Source organism: Mirounga angustirostris, unplaced genomic scaffold, assembly GCF_029215605.1.
Source record: "Mirounga angustirostris isolate CCGP_5_RB_7025 unplaced genomic scaffold, mMirAng1.0.hap1 SCAF_11, whole genome shotgun sequence".
NCBI classification, from domain to species: domain Eukaryota; kingdom Metazoa; phylum Chordata; class Mammalia; order Carnivora; family Phocidae; genus Mirounga; species Mirounga angustirostris.
In genome coordinates this window covers 92,785,100-92,794,171 of record NW_026991719.1, presented here as the reverse complement: position 1 = coordinate 92,794,171, position 9,072 = coordinate 92,785,100, and the positions used below count along the sequence as shown (strand labels likewise).

The 9,072-nt window shown below is 38.7% G+C and overlaps 1 pseudogene; it reads right to left on the bottom strand.

Moving 5' to 3' along the window:
• Positions 1-1,255: 1,255 nt before the first annotated feature.
• LOC123836121 (14-3-3 protein epsilon-like) lies at positions 1,256-2,012 on the bottom strand (annotated as a pseudogene).
• Positions 2,013-9,072: the final 7,060 nt, after the last annotated feature.

Genomic DNA, 9,072 nt, shown 5'->3' with positions numbered 1-9,072 from the left:
TCATTTTTTTTCTATCATGATTAACATGACTATTGTGTCATGTCTCATTGTCCTTACATAGCTACACCTAAAAGTAGAAATAAAGAGTAGATACTTTCTCCTCATTGTCTGTGTGCCTATCTATCTATCATCTATCTATCTATCTATCTATCTATCTATCTATCTATCTATCTATCTATCTATCATCTATCTATCTATCATCTATCATCTATCATCTATATCTATCATCTATCTATCTATCTATCTATCTATCATCTATCATCTATCATGTATCTATAGCTATCTATCTATCATCTCTCTATCATCTAGTTGTTTATTTGACTAGAAGTTTTATTTTCGAAGTACAAAGGATGGAGATGCAATAATATTTGGCATTTTAAATTTGTTTGTTTTATTTAAGTTTAATGTTAATTCCATGCTGTGTTGAGGTAAGAACAAAACAGATTCTGTATCTATGGCTCCAGGCAGATATCTGATAGTACAAAGGAGCTTCAAGTTACACACACTGAACAAAAAAAGTTGAGGGAGTGAAGTAGGGGAGGGCACCTGGCAGAGAGGGAAGAAGATAAAACAAATAATTGAACACCCACACAGACTTTTCCACACCACCTTCAAAGCTAACTTGCTTTAGAGAAAGAGTATAAAGTAGGCAAGAATGAGATTCAACAATTGTTGACCTGTTACCAGCATCATGCTTTTCAGCAACATTTCAGGAAAGTCTGAAGCACTTTTTAACGGCAAAACCATAACAACAGACTCCTCAAACAACCCTAACCACCTCAAGCTAACACCCAATTAATTTTAAACATTGGCATAAAATTTGATTTAACCAATTAAAGAAAGGAAAAATGGTACCACTTATGCTTCCATTGTGTGATTAACCTCTCTCTTAGATGCTTGCATCACCTAGCAGTCAAATGGCTTTTGAATTTACTTTACATTTCTAATGGTGATCTCACCCCATCTGGCAGGAGATAATACAGTAATGCTGAAAAAGCTTCTGTGTAGTCCTGCTAGTGTCCTAAAGAACCAAAAAGCTGGAACCAGTAAAATCCACAGAAATTCATTCTTGCCTTTAAGAACTTTTGAAAAAATGTCTGTTTAAAAACCATTGGGGCAGAAACCTACATTCTGAGGTAGAATGTAAAAGTCAAATTTGGTGTTTCTCAGTGACAATGGGGAATTTCCAAAGGGTGGGGGGGAATGGGAAGGAGTAGGGAGGTCAGAGATGGTTTCTCTTGTTGGCCTTTAGGTCTCACTGATTTTCATCTTCTGTATCATGCAGAAATTCTTTATTCTGCTCTTTCCTAACACCCTGCATGTCTGAAGTCCACAGTGTCAGATTATCATGTAACAACTGCATCATAAGTATAGAGTCCCTAGAACTTCCTTCACTCAGCATATCCATTTCTGTAACTGCATCATGAAAAGCCACTTTGGCCAACCTGCAGGCATGGTCAGAGGAATTAAGAATTTCATAGTAGAATACAGAAAAATTGAGGGCAAGACCTGAGAGAATGAGATGTGGTGGTCCAAGATCTATCATTGCAATATCAATAGCAGCTTTAAAGCCAGTAGGCTATTCTCCACAGCCTCCTTTCTGTAGGAAATTCAGCCTGATACCTGTGATAGTCTCCTTTTGTTTTATAACAGAAAACCTTGGACTCACCAGTGTTAGCCACTGGAATGAAGTGTCCATCCAGTGTTTCCAAACTGTCATAAAAGATAAACCCTAGTCAATCTCAACCACTTGCCAATATTCCTGAATTATTTTCAGTTTGTCTACTCTTTCCTTGTCTTCTTCTACCTGTTCAATGTTGCTGATTATTCTCCAGGAGGATCTTCTAGCTAGCTCCAATCACATTTCTGTATGCAACAGACAGGTTTCTTTCTTTCAGTGTCATCTCAACATTCATCTCTGCTACCTTCTTCATTAATCTTACCATTTCATCCTATCAACAAGACTGCTTGGCCAGCTTCACTTGGTACACCAGGTCTTCGTGAGCATCCATAGTGGTGGCAGCTCCAGTGGGGTCTATGTGACAGATGGAAGCACATAGCATCTCTGACTCAGCCTCCCTCTCCACACCTCTCTCTCCATTTATTAGTGAGGAAAATCTTTTTTTTTAATTTTTTTTTTTTTAAGAGAGAGAGAGAGATTGTGTGTATGCAAGCAGGCCGGGGGGGGGGGGGCAGATGGAAAGGGAGAGAATTGTAAGCTGACTCTGCACTGAGCACAGAGCCCAACTTGGGGCTCAATTCCATGACCCTGAGATCATGACGAGCTGAAATCAAGAGTCAGATGCTCAAACGACTGAGCCACCCAGGTATCCCAAGGAAAATCTTTCTTATTTTTTTGAAGGTTTTATTTATTTACTTATTTGACAGAGAGAGAGTGCACAAGCAGGGGGAGCGGCAGGCAGAGGAAGAGGGAGAAGCAGGCTCTCCGCTGAGCAGGGACCCCAACACGGGGCTCTATCCCAGGACACTAGGATCATAACCTGAGCCGAAGGCAGATGCCCAATCAACTGAGCCACCCAGGCGCCCTGGAAAATCTTTCATAGAATGATCTAGCAAAATTTTCCTTACATCTCTTGAGCTAGAACAAGGCCACATAACTACACTATAGCTGTAAGGGAGGCGAGGGAAGTAAGTCCCTGACATTTTCATGCTCTGTTATTAACAATGGACTTTGATGGCAAGTAAGAAGTGACAGGGGATTGGCTAATGCATAGGCAACTAAAAGTGTCTGCTATAGTCATCTACCAAGGGACAAAATGATTGGGCTATTCTTAGATTTTCAACAATACCAGAGGCCAAATATAAAAATAATACCAGAAAATTTTATAAACTATACATATGTACTTATATATATACATGTGTGTACATACACATGTGTATATATGTGTTTACTCATGTATATGTACATAAAAGTACACAAATCATAAGTCTATATAATTTAATGAATTTTATACACAATGAACATACTTATAAAAACAACCAGATTAAGAAATAGATTATTACCAGGACCCCAGAATCCCCTCTTTTACCCACCTGCTCTCCAAATGTAACCATTATCTTGACTTCCAACATCTATTAATTTTGTCTGTTTTAAAATTTTATATAAATTCAAGAATACAATATATAGTCTGTCATGTTTGGCTTCTGTTCTGTCACTTTTGCACAAATTGAAGTTGAATTTAGTTCATGCTGAACTCTTTTTCCTATTGTAATAGTATTACTTAATAAAATCTATCCTTACTGCTTTAACTAGTATCTGACTTTATTAGTCTTTGACAGTGATTAAGAGCGTACAATGTAGGGACGCTTGGGGGACTCAGTCGTTTGGGGGTCGGCCTTTGGCTTGGGTTATGATGCCAGGGTTCTGGGATCAAGCCCTGTGTCAGGCTCCCTGCTCAGCCTGCTTCTCCCTCTCCCTCTGCCTGCCTCTCTGCCTACTTGTGCTCTCTCTCTCTCTGTCAAATAAATAAATAAAATCTAAAAAAAAAAGAGCATGGAGTGTAGCCAGACTACAGTGTTTCAAATCTCAGCAGAACGACTAGTTGCAGAACCTTGGTCAAGTCACATACCTATTATGTATCTCAGTTTCTTCATCTGAAAATAGGAATAATAATAGTAGGTTGGTAGACAGGATTACATGAGCTAATCCACATAATTAACTTAGAACACAGCCTGGCACATAGTGAAGGCTACATAATGGTTTTACTAATTACTATCACTGTTCCTCAGCAACATGCTTCTAGAAATTGGTGGAAAATTGACAAAGAGAGAAATATCTGCATAAATATTTGCAGTACTTCTGTCAAAGAGTTTATATAAAAAGAGTCCTTATAGGCACGCCTGGGTGGCTCGGTTGGTTCAGCACCTGACTCTGGGTTTCAGCTCAGGTCGTGATCTCAGGGTCTTGAGATCAGGCCCCTCGTCAGGCTCAGTGCTTGGCACAGAGTTTGCTTGGGTTTTTCTCTCCCTCTCCCTTTGTCCCTCCCCAGCCTATAAAATAAATAAATAAATCTTTTTAAAAATGAGTCCTTATAAATTAATAAGAAAAGGAATGAATGTTCTGATAGAAATGTTTGCAAAAAGCAGCAACAGACAATTCATAACAAAAACAAAAATCTTTCAATAAATGTATGAAAAGCTCTTTGACCAAAGAAATGCAAACAAACAGACAAACAAAAAAAACAACAAAAAAGCAACAACAAGATGTCATTTGTCTTTTATGAGACTAGCAGAAGTGAAAGACTAAAAGAGAAATTAAAATATCCAGTATTGGTGAGCATGTAGGAAAATGAAGACTCATTCTTGGTCTCTTCAAGTTGCAAAATAGTAAAATTTTCCAGAAAGTTATCTGTCAATAAGGATAAAATTTTTATATTTGTATATATACTCAAGAAATTCCCCTACTAAGAATATATCATCATAAAAATTATCAGAAAAGGGAAAGATATGTATAAAAATAGTCATCTTTGCATCACTTATAAATGCAAAAAAAAATGGGAATAATGTAAATGCCCATCCAGAGGTTTGGTTAAATAAATCATGATATTTCCACATAAGAGAATGTTAGAAAGCTATTTACAAATGATGCCACTTTTGTTTAGTGAATAATATTCATTGACTAGAGAAAATGTCCACAACACAATGATGCATGAAAAAAGCACATTGTGAAACAGTATGTAAAATGTGGTAGTTTTATCTTGTTGGGAGGATTTCACTGATTTTTTTAAAAAAAATCGTGTTTCAGTTTTTCACATTATTTGAATTTTTATAAGCATTTATTTTTGTAAACTAAAAAGAAAAATTGAAAACCAACAAAACTGACTTGGTCTTAAGTAGTGGATGAAGAGCGAATACAGAATTTTTAGGACAAAAGCAGTGAGATGAAAACAGTGCAAGTAAAAAGCCCACTTGCCCAGCATTATATAGTAGGAACACTGGCAAGGAACATCCTACTAGAGTTCAGTTAGAAATGTACCTGTGGTGGGGCCCCTGGGGGTGCTCAGGTCAGTTAAGCTTCTGACCCTTGATTGTGGAGATGGAGCTCCATGTCAGGCTCAGTGCTGGGCATGGAGCTGGTTCAAGATTCTCTCTCTCCCTTTCCCTCTGCCCCTCCCCCCTCAAAAAAAAAAAAGAAGAAAGAAAGAAGAAAGAAAGAAAGAAAGAAAGAAAGAAAGAAAGAAAGAAAGAAAGAAAGAAAGAAAGAAAGAAAAGAAAAAAGAAAGAAAGGAATGTACCTGTGGCCTTAGAAAAATTTGGAGAGACATGGTACTGGTCAAAAACATAACATGGCGGGGCACCTGGGTGGCTCAGTCGGTTAAACCACTGCCTTCGGCTCAGGTCATGATCCCAGGGTCCTGGGATCGAGCCCCACATCGGGCTCCCTGCTCTGTGGGAGGCCTGCTTCTCCCTCTCCCTCTGCCTGCCTCTCTGCCTACTTGTGCTCTCTATCTCTCTGTCAAATAAATAAATAAAAAATCTTTAAAAAAAAAAAAACATAACATGGCTATTGACTAGGGCTAGGGACTAAAATAAAAGAAAATATAAGAAAAGACTTCCTTCTTGAGCAATGCTACTATTGGTGAGTGATGCCACTGTTGGTTAGAGATTAACTAGAGCTAAATGCAGACTTTGAGTGATTATAAGACGATTGAGAAGTGAATGAAGAGAACAATGCATTAATATATTGAATCCTTACAACAATCCTATGAGGTAAGGACAATGACATTTCCCACTTTATAGATGAGAAAACAAACGTACAGAGAAAACAGATACTCTCCCAAGGTCATACAAATATTTATGAAAACCCTAGCCTGAGGTGTTTAGGATGTGTATATAATAATGCTTGTCGAACTTCATTTGTAGTATGTGGAAGAAGAGGAATACTGGCAGCAGAAGTCGTAAGCAGGTGGTTCAGAGGCATATTTAGCTTGTAGATTGCTTTGCTTGGTCAACACAGCGTTTACTGTTTGCTTGTTTATTTCATTGTGTTTTTAAAATATGGTAGATATTTTAAAATCCAAAAAGTCCACATAATATTTCAGACCAGCAGTTGTCTTGTATTTTTTTTTCTCTTTTTGGAAAAAAAAATCAGATCTGGCGATACTCATTTCTGCACTGGACCCATCTGTGAGGTCTGAGTTGAGTTAGTCCCCTTTAGAAGAGGCATGCACTCTCCACTCACCCTGCCTTCCTCCCTTATATCACCTGCTTGGCCATATTGGAATTTACAGCATCTGTGTCACAAAGACCATTAAAGAGTACCCTTAATTGTCTATAAAGATTGGGATGGCAATTCGATCTTTTGTAATCCATATATGATGGGTGCCAGGTGAAGATGGAAACAAGTCTAACTAACCTGGAATACACCTTGTCATTTTCTATACCCAAAGAGAATCCACTCTACCAGCAGTATTAATAAACTGAGATTTTGCCGATGATTTGTTTGGGGAGAGGAGGTTAGGTTTATGTCACACCCCAAAAGCAAAATTATAAGAAAACATCAATGAGGTATCTCTGTTGTCCCTCTAAAGTTCTTCACCAGTGCACTCACCCCCCAGATCTGGCTTTCCACTGATCTACCTTGTTGGCTTTGGCCCCCCAAATCAAGCATGACACACCTCCAACAGTTTTCTTTCCTTGTGCAGCAGAGCAATTCAGCTCTTTCTTATTCTTTTAACTTCACAGTTATAATGCAACTCTGGTAACAAAAGGCTGACTTTAGGATCAGCTCTCCATAGAAATTGCACGGTGATATAAATAACAAATTATCCCCAGTTACATTTTTTCCCCTTTTACCCTTGTGTTTTAATTCCTCCAAAGTTGTGACTATTCTACATCCTTGAGACAGCAGCAGACTTAGGGGGAAAAAAGAACCCCATTTTACCCTTGTGTCTGCCACTTGCTAACTGGATTACTTAGGGTAGGTTGCATACCTATTGGGTTCTCAGACTTCATTTGTAAAATGAGGATATAATGAGTACATTTCCTATCTAACCCGGCTCTTATTAACATCAAAGGCACTTTCTAACCTGAAAACATGTAAAAAATAAACATTGTAATTTTTAAAGTGCATTTTCAAATGTTCTGGGAGTTAAGTTTTCATATAATGAGCATATTCTCTTGAACTCCTAGTGTACACCAAGCACTGTGCTAGATGTTTTGCACTTTCTTTTTCAATCTTCTCTACAACCCTTTGAATTAGCAGTAATATGCATTTTCCACCTAAAGAAACTAACACTCGAGCAAGTTAAATAACTTGCCGAAGGCCATCTGTCTGAGTCAAAAGCCCATGTTCTTTCGATGACACCGCAGTATCATCTGCCCATTAATCTGGAACTCTCTGGATGTGTCTAGGGAAGATCACAAAATTACTTGACTTTGTAAAAAACATTTTCATACTCATGTACACAGTCTCAGGGTTAAAAACACTAAGCAAACTGAGGATATTTTCTGTCAAGGACCTAGTGTTTAAGTACAGTATTTAGTATAAGTATGGTATTTCTGTAGCAATCAATTCTATTTACAAATAGTCTTATTCTATTCAGTGTTACCTATCAATCAATTCTGGCTTCTTGCAAACTAGGAAGCAACCACAGGAGATTAAGCTCCAGGGGGGTGGAAATAAACTATCACTTACATTTGAGCTTATATATGCTGAAACAATACTTTTTTTTTCTTTTAAAGAATTTATTTATTTATTTGAGAGAGAGATAGCGAGAGAGAGAGAGAGAGAGAGACAGAGAGTGAGAGTACAAGCAGGGGGGAGAGGGAGAAGCAGGCTCCCCACTGAGCAGGGAGACCATCTCGGGGCTCCACACGGGGCTTGATCCCAGGACCCCGGGATCACGACCCTGAGCCAGAGGCAGACGCTTAACCGACTGAGCCACCCAGGTACCCCTGGAACAAGACACATTGAACAAAAAAACCTGATGGAGCTAGTAGATGTTGTGAAGGTAGAGGCTGAGCATTTAGAGACCCCTAAAGACCACCAACACACCAAGCCGACCTTGATTGTTTGATTTTCATTTTCAAATGGTCTTGAGGTGGCAGCACTGTCTCAGTGTACCTTCTTTTCTCTTTCTTTGCAATGTTATCTGAGGGGCCACATTAGAATTGGACAGAATGATTTAGCAAAAAGAACTGAAAAGAGTTCCTCTTGGTTGGGGCGTCCTGGGATGGAGCCCCGGGTCGGGCTCCCTGCTCGGCGGGAAGCCTGCTTCTCCCTCTCCCACTCCCCCTGCTTGTGTTCCCTCTCTCGCTGTGTCTCTCTCCGTCAAATAAATAAATAAAACTTAAAAAAAAAAAAAAAAAGAGTTCCTCTTGGTTTTTTCCAATGTTACAGAAGAAAGTTTTTCAAGAAAAAAATAATAATGCTCATTTCTACTCACTAGGTGAAAACTGAGTATCCAATTTGATTGACAATGTTGTGATACCGCAATAAAATTAAGTTTGTATGCTAATAAGATGTGTTTCCTATTTCATTCTTCTAGTAATATTTCTAGGGCTCTCAATTCTATTTTGGCTGAAAATAATAACAGAGAATTAAATAATAATTTGATTTTGCCCACTCCCCCATCCACAGCCATCTATTTTGTAAGGCACTTCTCTTTTGGATATAAACAAAATTTCTTTAATCTTAAGAAGCCTGGAGAGGATAATACCTTTGCTCAGTCTGCTGGTGCTATAAATTTATAAAAAGTGGCCCCTAATTCAAGTTAAATCTGGGAAAGCACCCAAACATGTACTAATTCAGGAGTTATAGGGCTATATAGTCCTGAGGCCTATGCATTTGGCAAGCAGGAGGATGGTGGAAGCAGGCCCAGATGGTTTCTTCTGGCCAGTGAATTGTCAGCCATCCCTGCTCCACTTTCCTCAGGCTTGAGGCTAGTAGAGAGTCAGAGAAAGGAGCAAACACCATCAGCAACAGTGACTTCCAACTTGTTGAAAACAAGAACTTCAGTACTTTATGTGGGGACCTTGAGGACAGATGGAGAAGCTAGAACTCCTTAGAGGGAAAAATGTCTTATATATGCTGACAATAACAAGAGAAAA